General features: G+C 35.4%; 1 pseudogene; it reads left to right on the forward strand.

Moving 5' to 3' along the window:
- Positions 1 to 5,839: 5,839 nt before the first annotated feature.
- Positions 5,840 to 9,587, forward strand: LOC149849209 (uncharacterized; annotated as a pseudogene).
- The last annotated feature ends 2,057 nt before the right edge of the window (positions 9,588 to 11,644 follow it).

The following is an 11,644-nucleotide window of genomic DNA, read 5'->3' on the forward strand; positions in this document are numbered from 1 at the left end:
ATCCCTTTGCAGTGAATGTGGGAGTGATCCAGTTGTCCAGTGTGACCGTCTAGTCTGATCTAGTTGCTCGGATCATTGAGGCCCAAAAGGAAGACCCTCAGTATGAGAGATTGCAGACTCTTGCTCAGTTAGAGCATTCATCCTTTAAACAAAAAGAAGATGGAGGTATATGGATGGGTGAGCGTATTTGGGTTCCCAGTGATCCCAAATTGAAAAAAGAGTTGCTAGAGGATGCCCATAGAGCTAAGTATACCATACATTCTGAGAGTACTAAGATGTATAAGGGCTTGCAAAGGAAGCATTGGTGGAATAAAATAAAGCAGGAGATTGTGAGGTAGGTAATCTTATATAGTTTTTGAATAACGTGATAGTATATATATTATGAATTTATAACCTTATTACCATTTCTTTTTGCAAGGTTTGTCTCGTGATGTTTGACTTGCCAGCAGGTCAAGATCAAACATCAAAGACCAGTTGGTATGATGCAACTTTTAGAGATCCCATAATGAAAATGAGAGGAGATTACGATGGACTTTGTTATAGGCCTGCCCAAGACTCGACGACAACATGATGTAATTTGGGTGATTGTCGATAGACTTACAAAATTGACACACTTTTTACCGATCGAGATCAACCAATCCCTAGACAGTCTACCTGGGTTATACATTTGGGAGATAGTCTGTTTACATGGTATCCCCTTATCAATTATATCTGACCGAGACCCTCGTTTTACTTCTTGCTTTTGGAGACAGTTGCAAACATCTCTGGGTACGAAGCTGAAGTTCAATACAACTTTCCATCCCTAGACGGACAGTCAGAACGTACGATTCAGACCCTTGATGACATGTGAGCATGTGCTCTCGATTGGAAAGGCGATTGGGATACACATTTAGCACTATCTGAATTCGCATATAACAATAGTTATCATGCCAGTATTGGGATGGCCCTATATGAGGCTCTTTATGGGAGGCCTTGTCGATCCTCAGTTTATTAGGATGAGGTTGGTGAGTGTGCAGTGGAGTCTCCTATCATTGTGCAACATTATACAAAGCAAATTCAAAGGATTCATGATAGATTGCGTATGACCCAGAGTTAGCAAAAGAGTTACGTAGACAGAAGGCGCAGGGAACTCACTTTTGCAGTGAGAGATTTTGTGTTTGTCAGGGTATCTTTTACCAAAAATGTGTTTCAATTTAGAAAGAAAGGAAAGTTGAGTTCTAGATACATTGGACCCTTTGAGATTTTGGAGCATATAGGTGAGGCAACATATCGTGTAGCTTTACCTTCTCAGTACTCGCAGATACATGACGTCTTTCATGTGTCTATGCTTAGAAAATACGTTCTAAATCCTTTACATGTGATCCAATATGAGGATGTGAGTATTAGAAAACACTTGATTGTTGAAGAGAGTCCCATAGCAATCGTTGATCAGAAAGAGCAAGTGTTGAGAATGAAAACTATCCCTTTAGTGAAAGTATGATGGCAACATCATGGTATCGAAGAGTGCACTTGGGAGCCGAAAGATAGTATGCGAGAGAAATAGCCTTAGTTATTTTGAGTTTTTTTTTTTATCGAATTTTGAGGATGAAATATTTTTTTAGGAGGATAGGATATAAAACCTGCAATTTTCTTGATAATTAAAATGACTATATGATGGTATTGATGTGATTATGACTACATTTGGACATTCTAGATTGTCTTGATTTTCTTGAAAATCTTGAATTGGTGCTATTCTTGATTTCCTCAAATTTTGGATTTATTTTATTTTAATTAATTATGAATTTTCATCTTTTGTTATGAAAAATATTTTAAGAATAATTGAAAAGCTAAAATATATGGACTAAACAAGAAAGTAAATTATTTGTCTATTTTTAGATTATGAATTTTGGATTTAGATCTAGTCTCATTAGAGTGGACCCATAATGTAGGATGCTACAAACAACATCATTATTGTTTCAACAAAAATTTTAGCCAACCAATGGCTTATATATTAAATTAGAGTTAACCTTGACATTTATCATTTTGAGGGTATCAAAATTGACTATCTACATTCCCAAATTGGTGTTGATTTGAGCATTTTATCATTGACCGAAATTTATGCCTAATTTTAAGTCAAAAATTAATTTTTTTTGATATTAACTAAATTTTCTTATCAATCTGTATGCTTACGATTAAATCTAAGACCACCACAATGATCTACGTTTTGAGGGATATCAAATCAACTATTTAAACGCCAAATTTTGATGAGTCTTTGGGTCTGTAGGTCTCCTGAAAGGTTACCATGTCACTGAAGCCCAAGCCAAGGTAAAAAGTTTCTACTTTTTCTTTTAGCTTAAGTAATTTTGAAATTTAATTAATTAGGTTTCATAATTTATTTTTCTTATTTTTTATTAATAAAAGAAATTAATAAATATTAACTTATTATATTAGAGATGAGACTTTTGTCTAAGCTTATCTATATAAATAGAGGCTCTTATGAAAATGATTAATAAGGTTGATTCTCTCTTTCTTTCTCTCTTTTTTTTTCCTTTTTATTTTGGGTTTTCTCTCTCCTCTAAAATGTGTAGGAGCCGTAAAGAACCCTTGTGCAGCCATTAAACCTGCACTTAATCCTTGTGTGGTGGTAGAATAGGAGTTAGATCATCCATTTCTACATTCTAACCGTGAAAATCGATCATAGATAGGTAAAATTTACGTAGCCAATGTTTTTACACACTTAGAGCATGTATAATTTGATTATTTTGTTTCCAGCAGCATATGATCATGTTCTTGATTTGTTTTACACGTTTTCTTGGTTCGAAAAAGGTAAATCATGATTTTTCCCTAAAAATGATTTTGAGAAAAAGGCATAATTAGGGTTTCATTATATTTATGTATTAGATTCAATCATAATGTATTTTCTGGTTTTATTCATGGATTAACTCATATTAAGCCAGATCAAATAAGAAAAAATCATACTTTAAAGGTTTTATAATCCTAAAAGGAAAGGACTTTTACAAAATTATTTTCTGAGAAACCTAAAACTATGAAGTCTGATAAATTTTTCCTAGCCCATTTTAGAAACAAATTGATAACTCTATGAATACTAGTCTAAAAAATCTAAATAAAAATACTACAATCATCTACATGTCTTGATCTTAAATTTAGAATATTGTTTCACTCATTTTGGATTTGTATAGATACAGATATGCCTATTTTAAAAGAGCTCCAATTTCTAGCTCTTTTTACATGATGATTTTGACCCATCTATGATAAACATTATAAACACCTATGAAAAACAACTTTAAATATTTTATAAAACTTTTGGGTAAATCTTAATACCTATTATCAGACTGTGTAAAAGAGGTTTTGTCAAAAATATTTAAAAAAAAATTCAAGAAATACCTTAATTTAATTAAAATCCTATAGATTACAGATTTTGGACCGAAACTCTATCAAAACAGGGTTTTGTAAAAGCTTTTTAATTATTTATGTATTTATTTGTTTTATGAATGGTTTGTTGGGTTGTATTCTTGACAGGTACATGTAACTAAGATAAAAATATCATAAATTTAGTAGTGCTTTGTTATTCTAGACAGATTTTACAAAATCGGGTTACCAGAGATTCGAATTTGCTTCAACGAGTTATACTTGTTTTAATTAGCAACATATTAGAAGCTTATGATTTTGTTATATTTTTGATATATATTGCATATTATTAATAATTTTATGTCATATTGCATCAATATTAATAAGCTAGCCAAGTGAGAAGATTTGATTGAGATGTTTATGTGAACCGTACATGTAATACACGACTTCTTTCATATTATTTTGCAAATATATTATTCTGATCAATTGTAAAAGCCATATTCCATTGCTATATGAATTATTGGTAGTTTTTATGGTATGAACTGAGTTTAAATAATGTGTATTCATCTTGTTTAATTATTATTACAATTGAATATAATTAGAAATATGTGGGTCCTTTCGGTTCGGGCTTATGGGGGCTTGAATTGGGAAAAAGGACTTATGTGTTTTTAGTTATGTGGTAGTTGTAATGTGTTTCATACTGTGTATGATATCATAGATATTTTAATTAAGTTTAATATGATTTAAGGATTGAAAGTTTAAAATATTAATTATAGTCATATCGATTTGATTGGTAAGGGTTTATGGGAGCTCTTATGGAAAAAATTGAGTTAATGACTTCAATTATGTTTTGATGTTTTCTTTAAACTTTCATAAATTCAGTGCTTAAATCATATTTGATTTGAGATAAATATTTGTGATAGATTTAATAGTAAGATTTATGGTTTCTATACATGTTGCAAGTGAGAGTTGTGGACCAGTTTAATTATAGCAGTTTAATTATGTATTTTTTTATGATAAATCAATTTTGAACATGATTGTAATTGCAAAACATGTGAAAAAAATTGAATAGTGAGCATGTTAATGTTGTTTCCTATTGTCCATGGATGCGGATGTATAATGATGTATATGTGATATTGTTGCATGATTGTTCTGGAATATTGAAAAATAATTTGATACAACATGAGTGGATTTCTATATGGCATGTTAACATGATTTTGGACTTTTGAGAATGCATGTTATGATTTTAGTATGCAGTATTTGTAAATACATGTAAGAAGTGTGATAATCCACAGGGTTTGATGGACACTTAGTGTGCTTGATGAAATTAAGATAATAATGATTCCATGAGAGGGAACAATGAGATGGAAAGTTCACTAGCCTAAATGGTAGTTGCATGTTACCCATGGCCTAAGTTAAAGATACCCTGTGTTAGCCCTTCCGGGTATGCCTTGTTTCGTCGAGGTGTGCTTAACTGGTTGTTTGACAGTGATCTACCTTAGAGAGGGTAGAAGGTATGAAATTCTCCGGACCCTTCAGTTTGACTCACAAGAGGCATTTCCTCGCCAGGTCCTCCAGCCAAGGAGATTAGGAGGACCATGATTGTCAATTCATCCTAGGTGGTAGTTTCTGAGTACTTCTATAGAAGTGAGTGATCATGATTATCGTTGTAACGCTGATGTCACGTCCCTGAATAGATTTCTCTCAGAGCGGCCATTTTCTCTCACAATTTTGGGATCCATCCTTGAGGGATACGACTAAGTGGGCCACTCGGGCATAATAAAATACATAGCATAATCAACACCTGAGCTAGTCAGCTCGTTTCAAGTTGGTCTACGTTATACCTGGCACTACAAGAAAAACCTTGATTAGAGACGAAAATTTACGATGGAAAAAATTCCTCGCAAATTTGCGACGGACTAGCGAGAGAAAACTATCCGTCGCTAACCTTCAAAATATTTGTGACATTAACGATGAAAAACTTGCTGTCACAAAATCTGTCGCTAATTAGCGACGAATTTGTGACAAAAATATCCGTCGCAAGAACCATCGTAATTTAGCGACTAATAAGCGACAAAAATATTTTGTCACAAAATCCATTGCTAATTAGCAACAGAACGTCCTCGCTAATTTTGTCGCTAATTTTTTATTAAATTAGGGCACTAAATTTTCCCTCCCTCTCTCTCGTTACAGAGTTGCTTAGGGCGCTTTGCCTCCCTCCTCCCTCAGGTCGACTCCATCATCATCTGTGTCATCTCCGGCGACGACGACAACCCCTCCGCCGGTGGCGGCACCAAGCTGGGCAACGTCCTTGCCCACCTCGCCTGTAGATTTAACAGGATCGGGTGTGCGAGAGAAGAAACGAGGAGAAGGAGTATTTGGGGAAGTGATTAACGACCTGCGTTGGTTCCCTCTCCATCCATTGACTTGCTCGTCGACAAGTGCTCCATCGAGATCGACGAGTTGGCAAAGTGGAAAGCGAAAGGTAGCCATGTCACCGACGCCAAGGACACGACCGAGCAGCGGTGCAGAATCGAAGCCACTAGCAGTGAAGGCGAAGGCAAAGTCGACGACCGCATCTGCGATGGAGCTGCCATCTTCATTTGCCTCGTCAACGATCTCAAGAGGCGACAATGAAGTAGATGAAGCCTTCTCTTTTGGGGTTTCAAGATCAATCAGAGAAACCCCCTTCGATTGGGGGAGTAGCCGGAACAGGTGGCGCTCAAGTGAAAAAGGCAGAGGAGAAACCCCCTTCTATTGGGGTTTCCAAAGGAGAGATTTGCAGAGGGTTTCAACCCTCTGCTCTCTCTATGTCCCTTCGATCTGCCTCAACACCGTCACCATAGACCTCGCCGGAATGGATCCTGTAGAAGACCCATCGTCGCCCCTCCGTCTGCCGTACCCAAATTGTTCATTTTCATCTTTAAAATCGTGCTCTCATTCTTGCGCATGTCACACACAATTAGTGTAGTGGGATGTCCTCTTGACTATCAATAGGATCTGTGGAAACTGAATGTTTGAAATGGTAGATAAAAGGATTTTTTGGCCCAAATCAAACTGAGGTGCATATGTTAGTGAGTATGAAATGTGCAAGTTTGGTGACATACCGAACTAAGCTTGAAACTAAAGTAGGATTTTTCATCTTTTCCAAGCACATGCAACAACTCCAGTTGCCTGGGCCCTAGCAACCAGAATGTATTTATGAAAACAAAGTTTTGTTTCTTCCTTTCCTCACAATGTGAAAAGAAAAGGAACATGATTTTAAGTGGTCCATTTTCTTCTTCCAAAAGGTGGCAGTTGCCCTTTCCTTGTTTTTGTTTTCATTTTTTTGTGTATGTACTATGACCTAAAAAAAAATCTAAATTTAGTTTCATGGAATTGTGTAAATGTGGTTCAGTCATGGTAGTTGTTTATAGTGCTCGTTGTATTTGGTCTACAATAGCATGCACCTGCTGGAGGAAGATGGAAAGAAATCCTAAGCATATTTTATTTTGATAGTGGGAGTTCCAAGTTGCCAGTGGCCCTGCCGCACACTCCCTCTCTGATGGGTAGTCGGACCCTATTACTGTGCCACTGGAGCTGACAAAGCTTTTGGTCATGACATTGTCGACTCACATTACAAAGCATGCCTTTATGCTGGAGTCAACATTAGTGGCATCAATGGTGAAGTTATGCCTGGACAGGTCAATCTATATCTCTACATGATTTATCTAGTTTGCTCTAAAGTTTGTTTCATCGTGACTCTTAAATCTCAAATAGTTGCTTACTCTGTTCCTGCTTCCCTAGTCCTGTTTTTCATTTTCAGATTTGTACTTTTGTATTAACAGTGGGAGTTCCAAGTTGGTCCTGGTGTTGGTATTTCTGCTGGAGATGAGCTATGGGTTGATCGCTACATTCTTGAGGTATCCAGAATTGCTTTTGTGATTAAGTTATGGGTTTTCTATTTTTTTATTTATTTCTGATGTTCATATTTTCTTCTGCAATGTGCTTATGCACGCTCTTTTTCTTTGATAAAACAAAGAATCACAGAAATTGCTGGAGTTGTTCTCTCCTTTGACCCGAAACCTATTCTGGTAATTCAAATATCCCTTGTCTGTTTGCATTGATTGTTTTGTTTCTTTTTGGTTCGCTATCAAACATACATAGGGTAATCATAAAATGAAATTGTAAAACAGTCTCATATTGGTGCATAGATATTTGCATTACTTGTTTCTTTTAAGAATTCTATTGATTGTGTCGATTAATCACAACTTTTGATTTTAGATCTTTCATTTTTTGTATTTTCTCTACATTAACTGAAATGTAAAGTTTTTTTGTTTTTTGATTTCTGGGATTTTGTTGATGTGAAAGAGATAGCATTGTTGAATAAACATTTGCTATTTTAGTTTTCATTCATCAGTAGTTATGTTAAATTCTCTCTTTGATGAAAAACAGGGTGACTGAAATGGTGTTGGTGCTCATACCAACTACAAGTGAGTTTTTTCTCACTCATCATACAAAAGCTATGACTCCATTTTATGCCTAGTCATGAATTCCATCTTATCAATGTTGTGTTTGGTATCCAAATATTCATAATTGCCAACTATCTAATTCTTGTATTTGGCAGCCTTTCTCCATATTGTGCAATACTCTCTTTATATTTTTACTTGCTTTCACAAGAAAATAAAGTGCTCTCTTTTTTCTCAATATCATTCAAAATGATATGATTATATGTTTTCTTAGTACAAAGCCAATGAGAAGCGATGGTGGAATCGATATCATCAAGGAGGCTATTAGGAAACTAGGCTTGAGACACAAAGAGCACATTAATTTCTGCCTATGGTGAGGGTAATGAAAGGCGACTAACAGGGCGCCATGAGACAACATATATCAACACTTTCTCATGGGTAAGCAACTGAGTTTGTGTGTGTGTGTGCAATTAAAAAAAGTTGGTTGCTAATTCATTATCGACTAGAAGCTTTCATTCTTATCTTTGTTTTGTGCCTACTGATTCATCCACTAATTGAACATTTTCCTCCTTTTTTGTTTCTTTTTCCTTTAATTGTAGGGTGTTGCAAATCGTGGTGCCTCCATCCGTGTTGGCAGTGACACTGAAAAAGCAGAAAAAGGTGAGGTCTTTTGAAGCACACACACACACGCACACACTTTCTGGTGTTAGTTAATGCGTCAATAAATATGCTTTGGTTAGAGAAGTGCCTTTGGTGGAAAGCTTTTGTTTGCTCTGATTTCAACTTCTGCCACCTTGTGTTAGGTATCTTTGAAAGTTAGGTTTAGCATGCTTGAAGAGGCTAGGAATTCTCGATAGATATTTGCGCAAGTTGTACATGTCAATCTAAGGGGAAGACTGTCACCATGTGATGTTCATGGTAGGGCCATTGCTTTGGTAGCCACTTGTGGCCCATAGGCCCACCATCTCACCAAGCATGTGCATCCTCTGTTACTACTTGATGCATTACAGGCCAATTAAGACACTGCTAATGGATGACATGATGATGAATCCAAGAGAATTATAGAGTTTTTCTTAGAAAACTATGCTTTATTTAATTATTTATGTAGGTCTATTGATCTCAAGTTTTTACCGTCTTAACTAGTGTTGGTAACCTCTTGTGGCCCACAGGCCCACCATCTCACCAAGCATGCATGGTTGTGCAATTTGTTTTCTAACATGCATGGTTGGCCAAGGTATTATTTTCCATTTCTTTTTCTTTTTCTTTTTTCTTTATTTTTCTTGAGTCTGTATGGGTTGGTTTCATAATTAAGAAATGTTAACATGCATATAGACATAATTGTTTTCCCTTTCTTTCAAGATGTAGTTTTGCTCCAAAAAGAGCATGGGGGGTCACTTCTCTTAATCTTGTAGTGACTTAGTTTCCATCTTATACACAACTCATCCTTTTGGTAGTCTTGTGTTTAAGTGTTGAGATTCTCTAATAGCGACATTTATTAGTTTGAGTATGTGCCCCAAATTATAAGTCTTCAAGAAGATGGCGAATGTGATGATCTTTTCTAAAACAAAAACAAAAAAGCTGAAAATTCGTATCATTCCCATGAATTTGAATCTCCTGTCAACACCTGTTCTCTTTTGTATGTGTCTTTAATAATTTGAAACAGTTATCCAAGTTGTACACTTGGCCAATTTGCTGATTTTTTGCATTGGTGCCAGATCACTTCAAGGGAAGAGATTGAGTGGAGACATCCCGTATGTTATTGGCTTGATGCAAGCTCTTGCTGTTCTGTGAGCACCTCTGTAAGAAACTTGTGAAATTTTTACTTGCTTGATAAGATAGCATGCAACTCATATAGAGGATAGCCTTCATAGTTTTCAATTAAAGGCATGAAAGATTAAGTTTTCGGTCGTTAAATGATTACTATTTTGAGTACAAGAAAGTAGAACCTCATATATCAAATGATATTTTTTTAGTGAAACTTTGTTGTGTTGAAAGGTTTCTTTCTTTTTTTTTTTTTTCGTGCCTTGACTATATGATGGATGATAGCCTTGAAATAACTTGCTATTTTTTTTGTTTTAGAGACTTAAGCTACAACCTTTTGACTGGTCCTATACCCCCACTATTGGGAAATTTGACTTATACAGAGAAACTGTAAGTTCATGTTTCTAATCAGAGTCAGACTTTGCGTCCTATTTTAGATTTAGATTGATTGTTATTGTCTAGAGGGTAATCAAGGCTACATTCTTTTTCTTTTTATTTTTTTTTCAAAATTTTGTATATTTTTGTTGCCAACAGAGAGGTATTATGCTGAGTGTACCTTAAGAAATTTCATGGAATTGAGAATGAGCTTCTTGGACATTTTGTTTGCCTTTTTTTCATGACAATTCCCATTTTGAAGTGGAGCAACAGGTGAATGACATATTCTTGATTTTCTTTGTGTTCAATGGGACTGCTGGTGTTTGGAGAAGAAAGGCCTTGGAAGAGTCTGGTGGATGGCTCTAGAGGACCACCGTAGGGGACTCATGATGACTTGTGGAGTCTGATTTAGAGTTTTTTTTCTTACAGGAGGGGGTTCGGGGGTTCCCCTGACACGGGTCCCGCTGCGCGGTCAGCCAGCGGGGGTCCACATTTGATTAAAAAATTCAAGGCGTGTACGCCTCAAGGCGTATGAGGTGCGCCTCGCCTCAAGGCGTATGAGGTGCACGCCTCAGGGCTCTTAATTTTTTAAAAAAAAAAAAATTATAACAAATTACCGATGGATAATATTCAGCGATGAATTTTGGATGGTTTGCGATGGATTATATTTCATCGCTAATTCTATCGTTATTTTAGCGACGAAATATAATATGCCGCAAACCCAAATAAGTGATTATTTAACGACAGACTCACGACAGATCATGTTCGTTGCTAATCCATTGAATATTAGCGATGAATAAATTCTGTCACTAATTAGCGACTAGGAATATGCGACGGATGCTATCCGTTGCTAATCCATTGCTAAATTGTTTAGCGACGGATAGTGTCTGTCGCTAATCCACATTTTTCTTATAGTGCAGGTAGACTGAGAAATTCAAGATGAAACATAAACTACTTGCTCACATTACCTTACTGCACTTTCCTTTTCTTTATTTTATATTACCGCAAATTATTCTTGTTCCTGAAAGTTCGTAAATTTATGCTCATTGATATATATCTTGTTATCATCTAGATTTAATGTTAGCATATTTAAGATTGTTATTCCAAATTTGCCTTGTTGTTAGTTGATGAAAAATTATGAGATACATATATCATGCAAGCTTTATGTGTTGTACATTGTATAGCTCTATGAATTTTACTAAGACTTTTTATAGTCTGATTCTTTCAAAATAAAATATTTTTCAGGAGACATGTGAAGGCCAGAGCGGGTGCAAGAAGCTAGAGGGGGTTGTACACATTGATATTTTTTATGATCTCAGGGGCTTCTTATTTCATTTGAATTTTAATACTTTTTGAATTGTTAAAGAACTATTTAATTGGACATTTGATTATTAGTTTATTTCTGAATTTCAATTACTTTATGCATGGTCAATTTCTATTCGAACATGTGATGGTAGTAGTCTTTTAATATAATGTGTCCAGAGATTTAACTAAGAAACCAGTTTATAAAATTGATTTCAAAAATCAATATTTTTTCCGCTGTGTTTACTCACCTAATAATGACATAAGGATTTTATTAGTTGGATGCTTTAACTTTGAACCTTATTCTATGGAGCTATTAAATGTCGATGCATGTGCAGGCTAACTTCCTAGAGCTTAATTCGATTAAGGCAAAGCCAATGATGAAAAACTTGATATATTAATAAATTCTT

The sequence above is a fragment of the Nuphar pumila genome, chromosome 1 (genome assembly GCF_984573655.1).
Source record: "Nuphar pumila chromosome 1, dmNupPumi1.hap1.1, whole genome shotgun sequence".
NCBI classification, from domain to species: domain Eukaryota; kingdom Viridiplantae; phylum Streptophyta; class Magnoliopsida; order Nymphaeales; family Nymphaeaceae; genus Nuphar; species Nuphar pumila.